At 41.8% G+C, this 22922-nt stretch overlaps 1 protein-coding gene across 8 annotated transcripts in view; it reads right to left on the bottom strand.

Annotated features, from left to right (window-relative positions):
* LOC117347790 (galactosylgalactosylxylosylprotein 3-beta-glucuronosyltransferase 1) overlaps positions 1-21638 on the bottom strand; it is a 160479-nt gene extending 138841 nt beyond the window's left edge. For 4 of the 8 annotated variants that reach the window (XM_033919169.1, XM_033919164.1, XM_033919168.1 and 1 more), the window contains exons 1-2: positions 20617-21638; positions 18182-20489 (exon numbers count right to left, since the gene is read on the bottom strand). The gene's annotated coding sequence lies outside the window, so the exon portion shown is untranslated. Of the gene's footprint in view, positions 1-18181; positions 20490-20616 lie in introns of those variants that run through there. The other 4 variants (XM_033919165.1, XM_033919166.1, XM_033919170.1 and 1 more) reach the window with 4 other exon arrangements.
* Positions 21639-22922: the final 1284 nt, after the last annotated feature.

Genomic DNA, 22922 nt, shown 5'->3' with positions numbered 1-22922 from the left:
TAGAGGTAAAATTAGTGAAGGTGGATGTTTCTGTGTTACATGTCACAGTCTTCCTGAGCCTACTGTGACCCATTTATTCCTGGGCTGTTTTATTCTTTGAGGTAGAGGTGGTAAGTTGGTATGATTTTGTGGAGTGATGGAAGCTGCTTTAATTGTATTCAATTCCTGTTTAAGTTTGCAGAGCTCCTCCTTAATACTGGCAAGTTGAAGACAGATGGGGCAAGCCTTAAACCTCCAAATAGTATGTATATAGAATATAGAATTAAAGCACCACAGTGATTGCATAGAATAAAGGTCATCTTGATTGGTTGTGAAGTGACTTGATTTGAGTAGTCCTGATTATATGGGTCTCTATATATGAATAGTGGTCCCTGGGGTTGGTGGGACTATAAGTAAGACTACTAGTAAGGCAGAAATATAGGCTCTATACCACCTAAAACACAGTATTTTAAACAAAAATGCAGGCTCTATCAGTGCTACCCTAAAGCACAGGATTTATAACAGGATTTTCCCTACTTTAGTCACCCTGAGCCACAGGCACCAGAAATATAGGCTCTATACCACCTAAAACACAGTATTTTAAACAAAAATGCAGGAAGAGGAAATAAGATTTAACAGAGGAAAGAGAAGGATTTATTTTTTTGTGCTTTTTTATATTTTTTTTTAGTAAGAAACAGGGAGGAGAAGAGAAATTAAGCAGATATAATGCTGAAAACCAGTGAAAAGAGCAGAATATGAAATGCTGAGTAACTTAGCTTTTAGAAGTTCACAGGGCAGCCTTGTTTCAGCAATGTCCCAAAGAGACGGAAATCAATCACATGATCTAAGATTTAGAGTACATACACTAACACATTTAAACATCCTAAACCTGTAATATTGTCTTGTAGTTCGGAGTGGCTTAAGGAAGATGGCCGCGGGTGACTGGAGCTAGACGCCACGGATGTTCCCGGACTGCTGTTACCTTGTAATGGTGAAACGAAAGTCCAAACTTTGGGTTTTTCCTGACGAATCTTTACCAACAGCAACGGGCCCGATGGACGCCTTTCTTCAGCGAGGGACGCCAACGCAGCCGGAGGCTTTCTCGGCTGGGAGAGACACGCTGGCTGAAGCGTTACAGCTCTCCCTCGAGGCAACATCCATAACCCCAGAAGAGCGGAGTCCTCCGAGTCGCCCGGGGGCGTTTGACCGGTCGATGGAAGAACTAAGTCCTCCGAGTTGTTCGGGGGCGTTTGACCAGGCGAAGGTGGAGGAAATGCCCCGGGGTGTTTACTCTCCAGACCTGCTGAGATCGGGAATCGGCCCAGCAGGAGGAGGGGTAAAGCCAAATCAACCATCTGTGCATTCGGAGGAGTTGGGACAGAAACTGCCTCAGGATTTCCTGACACTGACTTCATCGCCTGCTGAAGTTCCAGGTACTTTTTCACCAGAGGTTCTGGGTGCTGAACTGATACCATTGCAGAGGCCCAAGGTTTTCAATATGGAGACAATTTGGGAAGCAATATCTAGTTTGCAAATCTCTTTGGGAACTCAAATGCAGCAACTTACCACACGTTATACCTCTGTTGTGTCAGAAAATTTGGAAATGAAAAACAGGATATCCAGCGTTGAAAATAAAGTGGATGGACATGAAACTAGAATAAAAACAGTGGAGTCCCAGGCTGCAGTCTGGGTAAGAGGTAGTGGAAACCTTAATTTTAAGGTAGAAATGTTGGAAAATATGACTAGAAGAAGTAATCTTCGGATTATTAATTTTCCAAAATTACCACTTATCTCAGCGCAGGATACATTTAAAAAGTATTTGAAAGAAGTTTTGAAAGTTCCCAAAACCTCCTATCCGCCTCTCACTAAAATATACTATTTACCAACTAGAACATCTGTTCAAAAACCAAACCAGCAGAATTTGTCTGCTGATAGTTTGGATTTGACAAATTTCCTTGAGAGGTTAGGTGAAGAGATACCGGCAACTGCTACGCTACTTGTACAATTTGCTATAGATGCTGACAGGGAATGGATGCTTAAAATGTTTTTTAAGTTTAAATATGTACCATTTATGACTAAAATAGTGAGAATGTATCCAGACGTGTCACGAATAACCCAAAAGAGAAGAAAACAATTTCTAATTTTGAGACCAAGGGTTCTGCAATTAGGTGCGACGTTTGTACTCAGATTCCCCTGTAAATGTGTAATGACCTATCAAGGGAATAGATTTATTTTCTTTGAACCTCAGCAGTTGACAAAATTTATTTCTGCTAAAGAGCAAACTTAAAACTCCTGAGAGAAGTTCAGTCTCAACCTGCTCAAGCATAAGCTTTTTGGTTTTTGTTCTCTCCTGCTACCATCTTTAATTTCTTGTATTATTTGATAAAGATTTCAGCCATTGTAAAGCTTTCTCCCCCCTTAATTGAGGTCTAAAGTTACAAACCAGTAATAATTCACATTTGGGTTTAATGACTTTGCCGTATGAGAAAGAAAAATCTTGTTCTGTTTTTGTATTTCAATTGTATATTTTTATTATTACCTATTGTCTCATTTTAATGTATGTACTGAGTTGTATTATTTTCTTGTTTTGACTAATATTATGTCAATACTATAAAATGAAAATAAAGAATTAAAAAAAAAATATATTGTCTTGTAGTTCACCTGTAGCAAATGAGATCAGGATACTGAGGGCTGACAGAGACCAATTATGGATCCCAGGAAGAGCGGCGTGGTGGTTAGTGCCCTGGCCTTGCTATTCTGATGATCCTCAGATACACCACTCCATGTTCAAACTTTATCACCACGTTAAGCTTGATGTGCAAAATCTTCCCTGGATCAATCTTATTTGAATGTTTTAGTATATATATTTTTATCTAAATCATACCATTTTAAATGCTTCAATGTTTGAACGTGGAGTGGTGCATCTGAGGATCATCATAGTGTTCTTGTAAGGTGGATTCGTAGACTTGAATCTATCACTGTTATATTGGATTTGAATGCTATAAGAATATAGAGTGCCTTTCATTGACTGAATCTTGCTATGCTGAGGCACCTGGTTCAAATCCTCCCACTGTTCCTTATGGTCTTGATCAAGTCATTTAACTCTTCGTTATCTTAGATACAAAATTAGATTGTAAGCTCTCTAGGGACAAGGAAACACACAGTGTACCTAAATTAGGGTTATCAGACATCCAGATTTACCTGGACCTATCCAGGTGTTCAGACTACTTTTCAAATCCCGGCACTTTGTCCAGGTTTTGAAAAGCTTCCAGCTCAGGCCAGCGTTGAGGGCCTGTGCGCATGCGCGGATGCAACGCGGTGATGTCATGCGCAAGCATGTGACATCATCACGCCACACCTGCACATGCGCAGATGCCCTCTCGCCACGGCTCCGAGCACAAGAACAGGTTGAGGGAAGTATGGCTTGGGCAGAATGGGGCGGGGCCATGGACCAGATTTTACAATAGTAAAATCTGGTAACCCTAACCTAAATGTAACACCTTAAGCTGCTACTGGAAAAGGTGTGAACTAAATCCAAAATACTGCACATAGAGAAAATGCTATCACAGAAATGCAGGAGTAAAAATGACTGATCTTTATTCTTACAGTATAGTGATATCAGTAAAGCCAATGGATGCATTTACAATCTTAATATCAAGGAATTTCCATCTATTATTTTCTGTTCAGAGGAGACAGACATCAGTTGCATTGCAATTAAGCTGAAGCTTCACATTAGAAGTATTGCTACAGGCTTACTATAACAGAAAAACTGAAGCAGATGACGAGGTAGCAGAGCTGAAATATACAGTATGTGGGTCCACCATGGAGTGAACCAGCTGCTTTTTAATACAGAATTACATTACTCAGGAGGTTGCTTTTTTTTTTTTTTTTCAGAGTGCAAGGCAAACAGAGTTCTCGGCCTAGATGACATTTAATTTCCTTCAGTATTAATGTGCTCTGGAACCTTTCTGTTCAATGGATCCGACGTTGCAGGATTTCCATCATATGACACAGCCTTCTTCTGTTTTTTTGTATCCACACTATCCTTGGCAACCCATCTGACCATCTGCTATATTGTATGGTTATTAGGATGATGGAGAAGATGAACAATGCTCAAGAAAGGCTGCCCATCTTATGCCCAGTTTCCTTATTCACCCCGATATGGGGGGCCTATTTACTAAATTATGATGAAATATTGTTATTTTAACCAGGTCAGGCACTGCTATTTTTCAAGTGATTCTGGGGCAGGAGTGAGTGGGGATTGCTCTTGTCCCAATTTTTTTCAGATGAGTCAAATTTTTTTTTTGGGGGGGACAGAGTGAGCCTACATGTCCTATCACAGTTGGCCCTGAAATTGGGCTGGGCACAAGGTGTGCTTTTTGGGCTGCTAGCAGTAGCCCACCAGGAATTTGAGGCTCGTCTGGAGGGGAGACCTTTTATCTATAGTAGGGAGCTATTGACCATCAGGACTTGTAACATTTAAATCTCAAGAGGATGTTGGGAGAAGTGGCTGGTTTTCTGTTCATGATGCTACCCTCTTTATTGCTCCTTGTAAGATAACTATATACTACATCTCCAGAAGTGTAGTTAACTTTCAAGGTTCAACGTGTGGCTGGATCATGAATTCAAACTGCCAAACGAGTAGTTACAGCAGGACTTCAAATCACATTAACCCTTTCCTATATTGATGAGCTATTTTACATACATTTGCATTTAATATAGCATATGAGTTTGTTTGCCACATATTGTATCTGATTTTTTTATTTTGTATTCAAAGTTGCACTTGCATTAAGGCCCTGATTCTATGAACAGCATCTAACTTCTAGGCATCGCTCAGTGTGGTTGTCAATCAACTGTTAGGCACTATTTATAGAATTGCATTGAGTGGTACCTAAGCATTCTTAGACACTGGTAGGTGTTAAAATCCTTAAGCACAATCTATTTAGGCCAGGGTTTTATTGGCCTAACTGAGTGCACCTTAGGTAGACACCTAACAATCCACACCCAAACTCTGTCCTGAATCTGCCCTTAACCAAGTCTACTTGCCGTGTAGGTGGCCAGTAGCTGCCTCGGTGTAGACGCCTACCTCAAAATGGTAGGCGCTTACCTGCAATTTATTTTTTAAATTGCTTTTTTTAATGGCACTTTAAATTATCAGTGCTGATTAAGTCAATTAAAGTTAGGTGCCCAGATCGGCTAGGCGTGCCGATCTAGGTGCTTAACTGTAGGCGTCTTTTATAGAATCAGGGCCTACATGCTCAATAACATGTATTAATATGGCTTAAACAAAACAAAACAGTACAACACAACATTTCATTTTATTTAGAAAAAGAATGGGGGTGGGGGTGGGGTGGCACAAGAGAACATGAACAGAATGTAAGAGGAGTGTGAAATAACTCATTCTTTGTGGTAGCCATTAAGTCTGACTTGCTAGTCACTGATCAGGCACGTCTACTGGGGTTTGCTACTAAAAAGATTTTGCAGTAGAGATGCAAACAGGACTCTTTGAAAGCAGCTTCCCACTACTGTATTTTATTTTTAACAACTGGGATATCAATATAAAGAAATTCATCTTTCCTTGAGGGGTAATTTTTTTTTAAAATTTATATGAATTTACTAATTTCAATATCAGATGATACCAGGAAAAAAAGGATTCTTACAGAAAATTTAAACGATATTCATACATACAAACAAAATTCCTTTCCAAGCCCACAACAATGGGGAGACATGCTATCAATTTTTCATACAAAAAAAAAGAAGAAAACTAAGAACTGGCTCTTGATTCATCCTTATGCCTGGAAAGCTAGAGTTCTGCCAAGGAATCTTTTGTAACGGCAGGCCTTTATTGTTGGGTGGGTAAATATGTGGATTCTACGTGTGGGCCTGGTAGTATAACCCAGATTAAAGTGGGAAACCAGGTACATAGGGGCCAAACCAAAGATTGATCTGAAGCAGAGGCAAGAAAATTTAAACAAAACTCTTGCTTCGAGGGGCAGCCAATGGAGTTTTTGATAATAGGGACTTATGTGTTCCCATTTTTTTAAACCGAAAATCAGGCGTACTATCAAATTTTGAGTAATTCGGAGTCTTTGAAGGGTTTTCTTGAAAGTTCCCAGATAGATGATGTTGCAATAGTCCAGCATGCTTAGAATAGAAGATTGCACCAGTAAACGGAATGATACTGTATCAAAGTATTTTCTGATGGTTCTTAGTTTCCATAATGTCGAGAAGCATTTTCTAGTCAATAAATCCGGAGTAAAGCAGGAGTAGGAAACTCCGGTCCTCGAGAGTCGTATTCCAGTCAGGTTTTCAGGATTTCCCCAATGAATATGCATGAGATCTATTTGCATGCACTGCTTTCAATGCATATTCATTGGGGAAATCCTGAAAACCCAACTGGAATACAGCTCTCGAGGGACGGAGTTCCCTACCCCTGCTCTCGACGCTCATATGCTCCCTATGCTAAAAACCGTTATTGCGGTTTAATAAAAGGGGGCCATAGCGCAAAATATAGACAGCAGATATAAATTCTCAAAACGGACAAATTTTGATCACTGAATTGAAAATAAAATCATTTTTCCTACCTTTGTTGTCTGGTGATTTCAGGAGTCTCTGGTTGCACTTTCTTCTTCTGACTGTGCATCCAATATTTCTTCCCGTCTTTCAGCCTCCTGTATGCTTTCTCTCCTCCAGACCTCATTCCCTCCCCCAACTTTTTCTTCCTCTCTCCCTGCCCCTTTCCCCTTTCTTTCTTTCTCCCTGCCTCCCCCAAGCCATCGCCGCCAAGTTCTGAGCTTTCCCTGCTTCCCGACGCTGTAAACTGGACAACAGAAGCTTCGGGTCCACTAACCTTCTCCCCGACATCAATTCTGATGTCAGAATACTATTTAGCTTTTTGTAAAAGGACCCTTGAAAATAAACTGGTAACATGCCCATTTGGTAACAAACCACAGGCAAAATCATCATTTTGACCGTTTGAACTCTCCCCCACCAAGACAAATGTAGAGGGTTCCATTGCTCACACATTTCTGTGACCTTTAACAATAAGGATTTTTCATTTACCGTACTTTTTCTGATCTTGACAGGAATAGGGGTTCAATTGATTACTCATAATTGGAAAAACCATGATAGGATTAATTTTACTTTTTGGTGGGTAACTGTGTGTACCATGTACAAGTATGAAAGGATGATGGCGGAACGTTTGGGGAATAATAAGTCCTTTAGTGAGGTATGGAGTCCATTGACAAATTTTATTGCATTATAATTAGGGTTATGTTTCTTTCTTCCTTTTTCTTTAGATTCCTTGCACATCCAGGGAGGGTAGATAGTGGGGGATGGGTAATGTATTTTGAAGAGTTAAATTATTTCATTATAATATTGAAATCATATTATATGTATTATTGTTTTAATAATTAAGATAAGTAGGGGAGAAAATAATTGTTTAATGTGATAATTGTATCGTTAATAGTGTGTTTTTGTGCAGTTTTTCTGTTTTTTCATTTGTATTGCACTATTAAAGTTTAAAAATCAATAAAGATTTACAAAAAAAAAAATTCTGACGTCAGAGAAGAAGTTCCGGGCCAGTCAATTGCTGCCTAAATGGCCCGGAACTTCCTCTCTGATGTCAGAATTGATGTTGGGGGGTGGGGTGGGGTGGGGGAAGGCTGATGGGCCCTTTTGCTGTTCTATTTACGGCGTTGGGTGAACACGATGGCAACACGAGTCTATCACGGAGGCTATAATTAATGTATAAATAAATAAAACAAATAAAAAATAAATTAACCGGTAAAACAATCACATAAAGATGCTGAAATATTGCTAAGAAGGATGAAAGGTCAGTGACAAATAGTCCAGAAGGTATGTACAAAGGCAGGTGGCAGTATAAGACCCAAACAACAATCTAGAGACAGCAAGAAAAAAAAAAAAAAAAGACAAAGTCAGTAAATCCTGCAGGTCGGGTGAGTTAAATGTGAAGAAAAAATACCAGAAGCCCACCATTCTTCAGGGAGTTATAAATGAATGTGCGGTTTGCGGAAAGGACTGGGAATATTGTAATCAAGCAGTAATTATGGCACATTTCAAATCAGTCAGGCAAATTACATTGTTATTATCATTACTGTCACTATCATAATGTTGTGCAGGGCCGAGTGGGTGACATTCCCTTGTACATAATTATCTGTTCAACAACTCTGTGAGCATGACGAAGGGAAGGAAACATGGCTCTTGGCTCAGCCCCTCATTCTGTATCAAAGCCAATGGCAGGGCAGGTGAGACTGTATCGTGTCCCAGAGCAATCACAAAGCACTGGCATCCATGATTTAATCCTTCAAACAACAACCTTTCCTCCCCTCTTCGGAACCTGAGCTCTCTCCAACTTTTCCGCAAACATCTGAAGACCTGGCTATTCTCAAAAATCTGATACTTACTCCATCCCCGACATTCTAAGCCCTCTAAAACTCTTCATACCTGGACCTCTAACCCTTCATTGTAGTTCCTTTCTATCCCTTCTCCTGTAAACCGTGCCGAGCTCTATGAATGTGGAGATGATGCAGTATACAAACCTAAGATTTAGTTTAGTTTAGATTGCACTGGAACATCCAAAAACATATAAAGGGAAAGGAACTTGGTATACCAGCTTTCTGCGGTTACAATTGAAACGGTTTATATCATATATACAGGAAATGTATTTATTTTGTACCTGGGGCAATGAAGGGTTAAGTGATTTGTGGTGGTTTAGTAAAGAGGGTGGAGGGGTAGGTGCCACCTTGGTGGGGGTGCTGGCACCCATTCTCTTCTCAACACCCTACTCTTTCCTGATGCCCCCTGCTGTGCACATGCACCCCTTCCCTTCCCGCTTTAATTTTCCCAGGGTGAGCAATACCACTAATTCGCTGCCTGCATTGGTGCCAGCTTTCTCCGACATCACTTTTGAGTCCTACACCTAGGAAGCGACATCAGAGGGAGAGCCGCCATGACACGGGCATCAAGTTCGTAATGCTGCTCGTGCTGGGAAAATTAAAGAGGTACGGGGGAAGGGAAAGGAGGTCATGTGCAGGACAGGGGGGAGAAGAGGGTGGGGAATGGGCACCTCCGTCCCAAGCGCCATTCACCCTCGCCACACCTCGCCTCGACACTTGCTCAGAGTCACAAAGAGCTGCAGAGCCATTTGAACCCAGTTCCCCAGGCTGTTGCACTAACGAGTAGGCTAGTCCTCCACTGAAATATACTAAAAGGGTCATGAGAACCGTCAAAAACAGCTTTCAAGTGTCCAGACGGCAACAACTAAGCATAGACCCTATTGCTCAGGTTAGTATGTGTTACATGATCCCATGCTTGGTTGTGGAAATCCAGGTGTGACTTGGACAGCTGTAGTTCCAAGAAATGGCTTGAAACTAGAGAATGACAGGGTGGCAGAATTCATCACAGTTTCTGTCCCTGTGGATAACCACAGGTAGCCATCCCCATGTCATTCTTTAAGGGAAGAGGGAAGAATCAGAGTATGAATGGGCAAAACCACTGACCCTCAAGGCTTGCATTGAAAAATGCTGGTGTAGAAGGACTGAGGCTGAGATAGGCACTAACGAATGACATGGGATAATTTCCCACGGTTATGAATTCTGTCACCGTGTCAATCTCTACTTGAAACATCCAATTTAACATAAACAACAGCTTGAGAGAAAAGATTTAGCAGCTTAAGTTTAAAATAGAAAAATCCCAAGATAAAGTGCTTCTTTTACTATTGATTCACACACAGAGAGAGTAGGTCAAAAAGGTGGGGGTATTGCACTATACATCAAAGAGGGAATTGAATCTACTAGAGAGAACACACTGGAAATGAAAAATAAGGTAGAGTCTCTATGGGCCAAAATTCCACGAACAAATAGAACGGAAACGAAGATCGGCATCTACTATTGACCCCCAGGGCAGTCTGAAGAAACTGATGGAAAATGACGAATGAGATTAAATGCAACTGCAAGGGAGGCAATGCAGTTATCAAGGGCAACTTCAATTATCCGGGGATAGAATGGAACCTAGGCACCTCCGGCTGCAGTAGGGAGACCAAGTTCCTGGATGCTGTAGGCGATTGTTTCCTGGAACAACTTGTCAAGGAAAATACGAGAGGAAATGCAATTCTGGACTTAATTCTAAATGGACTATGGGGACCAGTGCAAGGTGTAGAAGTAGAATGGGAATCGTGGGAAACAATCCCGTGTCATTCCTTAGTGCTTATCTCAGCCTCAGTCCTTCTACACCAGCATTTTTCAATGCAAGCCTTGAGGGTCAGTGGTTTTGCCCATTCATACTCTGAGTTATAAGTGGTGTGGCAAGGGTGAATGGTGCTTGGGATGGAGGTGCCCATTCCACACCCATAGTAGTAGATAGAGTTTGTAAAGAAGAAATATTTATTAACTTGTTCAAATTTTGTATTAGTTTCAAGTTGAAATTTTTGTACTGATGTGTTAAATCATCCAATTTACTCATGACTATAGATAAGTCTTCAGCTGATTTTGTCGCTGCGGTTTCCAGCCTCTGCAGTGCCTTCCAAATGTTTTCCAAAGTCACTGCTGAGGAGTTGAGTCCCTCTGTTCCTTCTGATATTATCTCAGTGTCCTGGTCTGCATGGGAACCCCTGGTCTGCACGGGAACCCCCTTGTCGTGTTAACACCAGGCTCATCTCAACCTTGGCACTCTCACGCCCCGCGCCGTCCTGCGCTAGATTTGGCAGTGATTGAGCTGCAGGGGGGGGGGATAAAGATATTTCAAGGCCCAAGTCTCCGGCGGCTCCCTCTGACAAAGCTACAATGGGCAAAGTCCCCCTCCCCTGTAATAACCGGCGAGCTCATCAGAAATTGGTCCATTGACAATTGCCTGGGCTTAGAGGGGTCTATCCGGAGAACGCCCTTGAGTTTAGTATGGGGCATATTCTAAAAGTATTTCCAGCAGCAAACAGCAAGGTAGGATGGAACTCCAATTCTGACTGCTCATGCCGCCGCCATCTTGTTCCCTCCACCAGCATTTTAACAGTCCAGGTGCATGAAAAGCAAAACATTCTTGAGATATTGAAGGTTTTTGGTATCCAACAGAAACATAACCGTTGTAATTTTCTTCAGTACAGCAGAATAGATACAGAAGATGGTGACTGAGCTCTGTCCATTAAAGGCTAATGTGAATCTATGTGAACACCTATCTTGACTTTTCAGTTACAGTAAGAGGGTTATAAGGAATAGCGAGAGCCAGAGTGGAATTAGTATCTGGGCTTGTAAACCTAATAACCATGCATTTATGAGGACTAAATTTTAATCCATGCTCCTCAAGCCAAATTAAAAATGAGTCAAGACAGGAGTTAAGTCCAGAGAAGACAATATTTGAATACCATCAACATAGGAAAATGTACTAACAACGAAGTTCTAAATAAGAGTGAAAAGAAGAGTAAAAAAAATCAAAATCAAATTGCATTGGTGCCAAGATGGAACCCTGAAGTATGCAATGGAAAAAAGATCTTGGCTTGGGAAAGTTGGGAATCCTGCATAACTTGGAATGATCTCTTGGGCAGGTGTGATTCAAACCAGCTAAAGACTGTACCCTCCAGGCCAGTTCTTCTAGTTTTTTGACAGCAGTATATGATTTACAAGATCTGTGGCCACATTGAGGTCAAGTTGGACTGTAACAGAGCCCTTATAGACATCTTAAGTTCATTCCAAGGACTCAGTAGTAATAAGGCCAGCCAGTGCCAAGTGTGTCCATAGCTGTCCCTGTGCAGCCCAGCAGTGAGATCCCTATCTCTTTCCCAGTATCAAGAAATGGGTTTAAGGCAGAGCTTGCACATATCCTGTCATACCTGGTGATCCTTGGAAGCCCAGGTTGGGTCAGAGTGAGTCTGTGGTTTTACTAAGCATGAAGAGTGTTCCACTCGTGTGCCAGCTGTCTGCTTGCTTGGACCTTGCCAACATCAGAATCACTTGCCTTATATGTTTGCCTTCTCACTCTTTTAATTACTGTCCCTGGCATGTGGAAGTTTGGTGCAGTGCAACCAAACCAAAAATTGTTAGATTGATTAGTGTAATTCCCCAGAGTGGCTAAATTTTGGGGCCGGTTCTGGATTGCTAACATCTCCATCCTGATACATTATGGATCTGCAGTGCCGATTTCAGCGAGTAGAATCAAGAACGGCAAAATTCCATGCTGCTTTGGGATGTAAGTTCAAAATTCTCCCTCCTGGAATTGGGTGGCTATGAATTCTCAACTTTGTCCTGTGTGTCTGTCACAATTAGTTTGTAAGCTCTTCTGAACAAGAACTGTCTCTTGGGTGTACAATGTACAGCACTGCGTGCATCTGGTAGTGCTATAGAAATAATAAATAAACCAAGGCTAGTACTGGGCAGACTTGCACGATCTGTGTCCGTATATGGCCGTTTGGTTGAGGATGGGCTGGGAGAGCTTCAATGGCTGGGATGGTTTAGATGGGCTGGAGTGAGCTTTGATGCAGACTTCAGTAGATGGAACCCAAGCATGGTGCCGGGCAGAGCTTTCGATTCTTGCCCAGAAAGCTAAGAAGAAGAAATTTTTTAAAAATTGAATCAGTAATTTAAAGAGTGGGTAAGGTTTCTGCAGACTGAATGGACCTTTCGGGTCTTTATCTGCCGTCATCTACTATGTACATTGTTGTTGTTATTGTAATGAAGGAAAGCAGAGAGGTTTCTGAGCTTTAACCTGCCCAAAAACTAGATTGCTGTGATTGGATCTTCTTTAGGAAGGCAGTGAGTTGGTCAAAGACAGCTTTTTCAAAATTATTGAAATGAAAAGTAAATGTGAAACTGGTTGGTAATTTTGAAAGTGAAAGAGCAACAAAATAGGCAATCATTTGATCTTTATCTACAGCATCGAAAATCACTCTGTAAGAGACTAGTGTTGACCATGGAATGCTGCTGCTATTTGGGTTTTTGCCAGGATCTTGGTCTCCATGAATATGGGATATTGGGCTAGATCAGTGGTCTCAAACTCAAACCCTTTGAAGGACCACATTTTGGATTTGTAGGTACTTGGAGGGCCTCAGAAAAATAATTAATGTCTTATTAAAGAAATGATAAAATTTTGCATGAGGTAAAACTCTATAGTTTATAAATCTTTGTGGCTAAGTCTTAATAATATTATTGTAATTTATAGCTAAAGAGACATATGATCAAGAAACGTTTTTTTTTTTACTTTTGAGATTCTGATAAATATACCGAGGGCCTCAAAATAGTACCTGGTGGGTTACATTTGGCCTCTGGACCACGAGTTTGAGACCACTGGGCTTGAGGGACCATTGGTCTGACCCAGTAAGGCTACTCTTATGTTCTTAATAAATGGCCATGAACAAACCACAGTGGAGATACGTTGTAATGTTGGTGTGCAGTTTATTCATGAAATGTAAAAGTATGTGCAGTGGCTTGACACGCACGTATTTCGGCCAATAGGACCTGCCTCAGGAGCCTTTCTTGAAAGGATCAATTACATGGGTAAATCACTTCATCCAATTCCTCATGTAAAGCCCTGACCAAAACAAGACCTTCAATAAATACTGTTGAGCAGACGTAAACCCAAAATGGATCTCTTTTTCCATATGTGTGTACTTCCTTTTGAAATGAGGGATAGATGTATACTGACCATATCACCCCTTTCTACCACAAACTCCACTGGCTCCCACTAGAATCCAGAATCATATTCAAATTCGCCTGTTTTTGCTACAAAACAATATTTGGTTTATCCCCAAGCTATATCACCCCTCACTTCACCCTTAACCACAACTATAAGAACTCCCGAAAAATTCAACTCTTCGCCTTCCCCTCCCTAAAACTATGCCACTCAAAAAAATTCCTTGACAAAACCTACGCCTTCCAAGCCGCCAAACTAAACCCTTGGCTAGCCCAAATGGTCCTCCAGGCCTACAACTACCTCGACTTTAGAAAATTACTCAAAACTCACCTATTCCGAGACCAAGACCCTTAATGCCCCTTTTCTACCCTCCTCCTCCCCCGTCCTGATCTACTCCCCTCCCCCTTCTCCCTCCTCTCCCCCCACTTCGCTCCTTGCTGTTCGCAACTCTATGATCAATTTGATATGTAACCACTTGTAATCTCTGTTTAACTAATCTGAACTGCCTAGAACTCTTCGGGGTATGGCGGTATACAAAAATAAAGTTATTATTATTATTATTATTTAGCAAGAGTTAACTGGCTGGGAACAGCCTCAGACTGTTAACTGGTGTCTCGGTGACTAACCAGTCATTTTCAGAAGCATTTCATCAGTTATATCTGCTGAAAATGCCTGGTTAGCACCACAAAAAAGGAGAAAATGGGGGCATTCTGGGGGTGTTCTGGGGAATGCGACTGCTTAAATCTGAATTCTGAACTTAAATCGACTTAATGGGAAATAAAGCTGCATAAAAGAAGACCTATCTTTGTCTTCTAAGCCATGACCGATTAAGTCTGAATGTCACCTTAACCATCCATGCAATAGCTGGCAATGAAAGACCCAGATATTCAATGCCAGTCACTGAAAATAGCCCCGCATTGAAAGTACTGGTTGAACGCCAGCAGTAGGCAGTCACATCACTGCCCGCCGCTGGCTGAATCTCAGCCCAAGCCACACCAAAACTAGGTAGTATGGATTTCCATGTGTTAATATCAGCTTTCTGAAGCTGTTTTTTATTTCTGTATGTGATATTGTGACCGGGTAAGACCTGGACTGGAGTAGCCCGAGCCCTGACCTGGGTCATCCAAGCCTCAGCCGAGTGGTTGAATGAAACTACAACACAAAAACCACTCTAGATAATGCTTATAAATTAGAAACATAGAAATAGACGGCAGATAAGGGCCACGGCCCACCAAGTCTGCCCACCCCAATAACCCTCCCCAATTATGCAATGGAGATGGTATAATTAGGTCTACAAAAATTTTTATGCTCAGAATCATGGAGGGGGTAATTGGGGAGAACCCCAGAAAGTACCACCTCACTGCATGTGAAAAGGTAGACAGCAGATTACATCATGTCTTTTACATCATGTCTTTTAGCCCAAAAGGGCTAAAAAGTTCTTTTAAAAAGTGTACGTCTGGTTATTTGAAAGAACTCAGCAAACTTATCTTTTAGCTTGCAGGTTCCAACGTGCACGTTTCATTCCTGCCTCAGGGAACCAACGATAGTATGTAGAAAACACTCATGCGATGGACATCAAAGATTCTGGAAAATGCAAAAATTAAATGAATTAATGCTTTATTCATTCTAAAAGTTAAAACAAGTCTAATTTATACTATGTTAATACAGCTCTCGGCTATAAAGGAAGGGACTCACCAAAAATAACACCTGTCTCACGTGAAAAACGGAGAACATGTCTCACAGCTTGTTTCTTTAGAATATTACCAAGGCGGAAAAGCCGCCATGAATTTAAAGGCCTCCGGAGTGTCACCACGTATGCGACGTTACGTGGTGATGCAACCAATCACTAGAGGGCAAATGAATGCCGTATTATGAGGGATGAAAACTTTAAAGGGGAACTGCAATACAGTAGAAAATTAGAAGCCTCCAGCGTAAACATGTACAAAAAGATGCGGGATTATTAGATCAACCACTGGAGAGGAGGGAAACCCAAATATGAAAAATAATATAGAAATATAAAAATAGTGTGACTGCGAAAAATATATATTTAGGACAACATACTGCACTGAAAAACTTGGAAGACAAAAAATAAAAGTAAAAAAATAAAAAATCATTACAAGAAGGCACGCCACTCTATCTCGCTATTGAGACCATTCGGATATAAGGTATCTAATTTAAAAGATCCAATTTTGTTCTCTGGCATATAGTCTCACTTTCAGATTATCTCCCCGGGGTAGAAAAGGGACTTCCAGGATAGAAAACCGCAGCGATGTCAACTGATGATTTTCTGTTACCCAATGGTGGATGAGAGGGGCTTCCATAACTTTAGTAGAGATCCTGCTGAGATGTTCCCCAATACGTACTTGAATGCTTCTGGTGGTATGTCTTATATATAGCAGCTGGCAAAGGCATTGTACAACATATACTACTCCACTTGTACAACAATTGGTAGATGTCATATTTGTACGTTTATAAACCCATGCAGGTACATTGATTTAAGAGAGAGAGGTACACTGTACTGGCAGATTTTACATGTAGAACAAGGGGAATGAATCCCTCCAGGTGATCTCAAAGAGCTACTCACTTACTGGAATTGAGATCTTGTCAAACATTGGTTCAGATTACGACTCCGAGAATAAGCAAAACGCGGAAGTTCTTGAAAAATGGCATGGTGTTGTAAAATGCCCCAATGGGAATTAATAATCTGTTTAATCTTGAAATCTGCCAGTACAGTGTACCTCTCTCAAATCAATGTATCTGCATGGGTTTATAAACGTACAAATATGACATCTACCAATTGTTGTACAAGTGGAGTGGTATACGTTGTACAATGCCCTTGCCAGCTGCTATATATAGGACATACCACCAGAAGCATTCGAGTATGTATTGGGGAACATCTCAGCAGGATCTCTACTAAAGTTATGGAAGCACCTCTCACCCACCATTGGGTAACAGAAAATCATCAGTTGACATCGCTGCGGTTTTATATCCTGGAAGTCCCTTTTCTACCTCGGGGAGGTAATCTGAAAGCGAGACTATACGCCAGAGAACAAAATTGGATCTTTAAATTAGATACCTTACATCCGAAGGGTCTCAATAGCGAGATCGAGTGGCGTGCCTTCTTGTAATGCTTTTTTGTAATGATTTTTTATTTTTTACTTTTATTTTTGTCTTTCAAATTTTTCAGTGCAGTATGTTGTCCTAAATATATTTTTCGCAGTCACACTATTTTTATATATCTATATTATTTTTCATATTTGGGTTTCCCTCCTCTCCAGTGGTTGATCTAATAATCATGCATTTTTTGTCATGTTTACGCTGGAGGCTTCTAATTTTCTGCTGTATCAGCTTTTGCAGTTCCCCTTTAAAGTTTTCATCACTCATAATACGGCATTCATTTGCCCTCGAGTGATTGGTTGCATCACCACGTAACGTCGTATACGTGGTGACACTCTGGAGGCCTTTAAATTCATGGCGGCTTTTCCACCTTGGTAATATTCTAAAGAAACAAGCTGTGAGAAATGTTCTCCGTTTTTCACGTGAGAGAGGTGTTATTTTTGGTGAGTCCCTTCCTTTATAGCCGAGAGCTGTATTAACATAGTATAAATTAGACTTGTTTTAACTTTTAGAATGAATAAAGCATTAATTCATTTCATTTTTGCATTTTCCAGAATCTTTGATGCCTACCGCATGAGTGTTTTCTACATACTATCATTGGTTCCCTGAGGCAGGAACGAAACATGCACGTCGGAACCTGCAAGCTAAAAGATAAATTTACTGAGTTCTTTCAAATAACCAGACGTACACTTTATAAAATAACTTTTTAGCCCTTTTGGGCTTCTTATAGTTTACATCTTTAAAAGACATGATGTAATCTGCTGTCTACCTTTTCACATACGATGATTGAACGGTGAGGTGGTACTTTCTGGGGTTCTCCCCAGTTACCCCTCCATGATTCTGAGCATAAAAATTTTTGTAGACCTAATTATACCATCTCCATTGCATAATTTATAAGCATTATCTAGAGTGGTTTCTTGTGTTGTAATATTTTTCCTTATCACTCTTCTTGCTGAATTGTTTCAAATTCACCCCGTTTCTTATATTTGAGTGGTTGAATGAGGCATGGAGGGTAGTGGGGTGTCTGCATCAAAATAAAAAGGTCCAGTACAGGTGTGAATTTTAAGATGACTTTATTTTCTGGCTTTATACCGTAGTGCCATTTAAACATACAAACAAAAAAAACTCTCAATGGGTGGCTAAACAACCTGTTAGCCCACCAAGCTTATTTACTTTATAGTTCAAGGAAAAATATGGCAACTTTAAACCGCTTGCCTCTGGAGCAATTCTCAGGGTGTAATTAGCCCTTAACTCTTCTGTTACCCTTAGTTAATCAGAAGCAGTTATTCTTAATTTCTTTGTTATTTTGTTTTGTGAGGCAATACCACATTATCAGAAACAGCTTTTAATTCCCTCAGACTTCACTCTGTGATCATGCTCTAAAACATGCCTAATTCCTCAGGCTCCATTTCAATATCCTCTACTGGCATTTCCATCTCATATTCAGTACCTTCAGAAGAAAGATTAGAGGCTTGAGCTCTTCTACCTGCTTGTTTTGGAACGTGCTGGTCTCTGCCTTCTGAATCCGGGCTTGCACAGGTCAGCTTCTCCTCAAGGATTCAGGAATGCTGTTTGTGGTTGCCTCCTTGGCCTAGAGACCACACCCTTTTCTATAGCATGGGGCTGATTGCCTTTCAGAACACCTGTGGTTCTCTGGTGCTTTGCTAATGAGCCTGGATAGCTTCCCTGCTCACTAACCCTGATCCCAGCAGAGTTGATTGCAGAAGCTAATCCCTTTGTGGGTTTCCTGCCTGGTGCATGCTGGTACCTATAGTTCTTTGCCTTTAGCATTCCCTACACTAGAACTAGCAAGAATAATCGGGTCACTTTTGGGTTGCCTTTCACTGGGGAAAAATTCTGCAGGCAGTTTCTCTAACATGTCTGCTCCTAGGGGTAGGTTTAGAGCACTGCAGGGTTTCTTCCAGCCTGACAGGACTCTCTCTGTCACATATTTACCCCCTTAAAACCTGACTTATTCTTATCCTAGATGCTATCCTGATCCTAGGCCTATCCTGCTCTCCTACCCGGGAACAGGTTTCATGGCTCAGGGACCCTTCCTCATATTCTACAAATTCATTAGTGGACCACATACCCTGCTCCTCCTCTCAGTATGCTCAGATAGTAGTTCTTCACTAATTGTAGGGAAACAAATTTTCTCACATATCAGTTGGGCAATCCTGTCCCCCTGCCTCACCTTGTAATTTGAATGTCCCAAATTGAACCTGAGGATTTTTAGGGCTCCTCGGTAGTCCAAGTCAATGACCCCTGCCCCTATGTGTAAGCCATACCTGGTCGCAAGACCTGACTGCGATGCAATACGGTTATAGTATCCTCTAGGTATTGCCACCTGCAGGTCAGTGAGGATCAGGCACCTTGCCCCTGCGGGAATGACCACCTCCTTAGTACTAGACAGGTCACAACCTGCTGCTAACTATGGCTCTATAAGGTAACTTAGCATTTTTAGAAAGACACAGCATCTTAAGACTGGCTCTTCCTCCATCTTTATGTTCTTATTTTGGACTCCTATCCCTACCATTCTGACCTCTGAGGGAATAGGGCCTGCTTCCCTGGGACTAATTTTCCTAGCACGTGCCTCTACTTCCCTTGCACTTGTCTTCATACAGGGCCCACACTCTTGTGCCCATTCCTGCACATCTTTAATCATGGTGGGCCAGTATACCCCCTGCAAGGCTTTCTGCATGGTGTGGGATACTGTCCTATGTCCCCTCCTGGGATCAATGTACATCTCCATCTGCTGGGAACCACCAGCCTATGCCATCTTTTGCCTTTGGTGGAAGCTTTACTAATTTTTTATAGTAAATCACCCCACAACTGTAGCAGAGGGTTGCGCCCCCTCATGTTCTCCAACTCTGCCATACTGGTTTAAGAGTAGGATCCTGGCTTTGCTCTTAGGCCCACTCAGGAAACCTCTGAAGCACCTCCCCCGGCACCCAGGGCTTCCAGCTATCTTGAAGTCCCCCCTTCAAACTATCATAGTCATGTGTAGCAGCTCTTTTCTCCTCATGGTTTCCTTTCCCTAATAGATGGAGGTTCAAAAATTCTCCCCTCATAGGAAATGTGTCCCCTAAGGTCTCTACTTCAGGCTTCTACAGATTGCTCCCTAATGAGCTTGCCCATCACTGCAGGCACACATACAGAGTGGGGTGCAAGCCACTGTTCACACAAATGCCTAAGGCATTGGGCCAGCGCTTTAGGATTCTTGCACTTATTTAATTTTATCCCCCCCTAAATTCCATCCTACAATGTTCAGGGATACAACCAGCATAGTTCAGGAGTGTTTCTTTGATGACACTATATTGCGCTGCTTGGTCAGGACTTAAAGAACTTTAGGCCTCAAGTGTTTTGCCCGACAAGCAAGGTATTAATCTCAAGGGCCATAGTTCCATAGGCCACCCAGAGGCAACTACTATTTTTTCAGATGCAATTAGAAAGTCTTCTAAATCGTCCTCTGGGCCTAGCTTATAAAGCTTAATCGGCTACATCACTAGAGCGCCTACCGGACTGGTGCTTCTCGCGTCCGTGCCACTCACTGTACAGGAGCGCTGTACCAGCTGAGTCACTGCCTTGACCTGGTCCCAAAGCAACTGTATCTTCTGTGCATGGTGTTCCTGCTGCGCCTTCTCCTGTGCTCACCACAGCTTCGTCTGAGCGTTTATAGTTTCTTGAGCAATCTGGCTAGCTCCCTGCCTCTCCGTCTCACTCCACACGTTAAGCTGGGCTGGATCCATCCGGATACACTAGGGTATAAACAAAAGACAACCAAACCACGTGCGATACTTCACACAAGATTCTTAGCCTTGTTGATCAGATCAGCTGTGATAAAACCCACCCTATCCTGCATCAGTGAGCCTTGGTACCCTTTACCTGCTTTACTGGTGAGTCTGTGTCTTGGGTTTTAGACTGGGCTTCAGCTCCACTGGACTCCTCTACTGGTCCCTCTGACTGGCTTTGCTGCACCTCTGTCCACAAACACTGCCACCTCCTCACTGGACTGGAACACTCCGTTGCTCCTCTGGACACTCTCCACTTGAGATGAGGCTCCAATAAAGCCTTTTTCCTGATCCAGATTGTAATCCAAGCACAGGCAATTTAAGCAGTCTTTTTTCCAAAACCAGTTTCCAATCCAAAATTTGTAATCCACTGGAAAGTTCTTTGGAAACTGCAGCAATTAATTGAGTCCAGCAATTTCTCTCTTCACACAGGGAGTAATCCATTTTGAATGCAGTATCCACTACTACCAGTTTGGGGCACCAAATCACCAAACTGCCACCACTAAAGTTGCTATGTGACTGGGTAAGACCTGGACTGGAGTAGCCTGAGCCCTGACCTGGGTCATCCAAGCCTCAGCCGAGTGGTTGAATGAGGCATGGAGGGTAGAGGGGTGTCTGCATCAAAATAAAAAGGTCCAGTATAGGTGTTTAGAGTGAATTTTAAGATGACTTTATTTTCTGGCTTTATACTATAATGCCATTTAAACATACAAACAATAAAAACCTCTCAATGCTTATTCACTTTACAGTTCAAGGAAAAATATGGCAACTTTAAACCGCTTGCCTCTGGAGCATGGGCTTCTTAACTCTTCTGTTACCCTTAGTTAATCAGAAGCAGTCATTCTTAATTTCTTTGTTACTTTGTTTTGTGAGGCAATACCACATTATCAGGAACAGCTTTTACTTCCCTCAGACTTCACTCTGTGATCATGCCCTAAAACATGCCTAATTCCTCAGGCTCCATCTCAATATCCTCTACTGACATTTCTTCTGGCATTTCCATCTCATATTCAGGCTTTAGCTCTGATGTCTTCTACCTGCTTGTTTTGGGAAGTGCTGGTCTCTGCCTTCTAAATCCAGGCTTGCACAGGTCTGCTTCTCCTCAAGGATTCAGGAATGCTGTAGGTTTGTGGCTGCCTTCTTGGCCTAGAGACCACACCCTTTTCTCTAGCATGGGGCTGATTGCTTCTCAAAACACCTGTGGTTCTCTGGTGCTTTGTTAATGAGCCTGGATAGTTTCCCTGCTCACTAACCCTGACCCCAGCAGAACTGATTGCAGGAGCTAATCCCTTTGTGGGTTTTGCTATCACCGGCCTGGTGCATGCTGGTACCTTTAGTTCTTTGCCTTTAGTATTCCGTACACTAGAACTAGGCAAGTATAATCGGGCCACTTTTGGGTTGCCTTTCACTGGTGATAAATTCTGCAGGGCAGTTTCCCTAACCTATCTGCTCCTAGGGGCAGATTTAGGGATAGTTTTAGAGCATTGCAGGGTTTCTTACAGCCTGACAGGACTCTCTCTGTCACAATATGTACATGTTAATGGCATAATTTCGACATGGAAATTACAAATAGGATTTCTAAAATAACTCCCAGTGTCTGTGTGGATTATGCTTCTCAGGTGTCACCAGTGGGTTTTCATTCCATCCCAATACATGTGCTATCTAATGTATTACAGAGCATATATTACTTTTGAATATAACCAGGGTTATCACTACTGCCAGTATACTGAGATGCCATATACAGGGATGATTTATTACACATACATCATGGGCTTTAGCCAGGTACTAGTGACCTGGATTGGCCACCATGAGAATGGGCTACTGGGCTTGATAGACTATTGTTCTGACCCAGTAAGGCTATTCTTATGTAAGCCAAGTATAGGACAATCAAGCAATTGTGACATCACTGATGAGTTTGGCTCTTAGGCATTGGTGGAATGAGGCATTATGACACCACTATCTCAGCTCTGGCTTGCTGCTACTATTTGGACTCTTGCCAGGTAATTGTGATTTGGATTGGCCTTTGTGAATATAGGATACTGGACTTGATGGACCATTGGTCTGACGCAGTAAGGCTGTTCTTATGGAGTAGTTATTAACATTCATGGCAAAGACTGACTTCTTATCTTTCTCCTTACACCCATCTCTCCTTTTTTGCTATTCTCTATTTCTGCAATCCTCCTTATCTGCTCAGCTTGAGGATAGCTTTGATACCTTTTATGACACACATCCAACAGACTGCTAGAATTAGTCATTTCTTTCTCTATAACATCACCAAAATGTGTCCCTTCTTTTCTGAACACACTACTAAAAGCCTCATCTGCATTCTTATTGCCTTCCAATTAAACTGAGACCCTCTTCTCACAGGTCTCTCACTGAACCATCTCTCTCTCCTTCAAT

This window comes from Geotrypetes seraphini, chromosome 13, assembly GCF_902459505.1.
Source record: "Geotrypetes seraphini chromosome 13, aGeoSer1.1, whole genome shotgun sequence".
Lineage (NCBI taxonomy): Eukaryota > Metazoa > Chordata > Amphibia > Gymnophiona > Dermophiidae > Geotrypetes > Geotrypetes seraphini.
The sequence above is the reverse complement of the archived record's forward strand: the minus strand, read 5'-3'. Positions and strand labels throughout refer to the sequence as shown.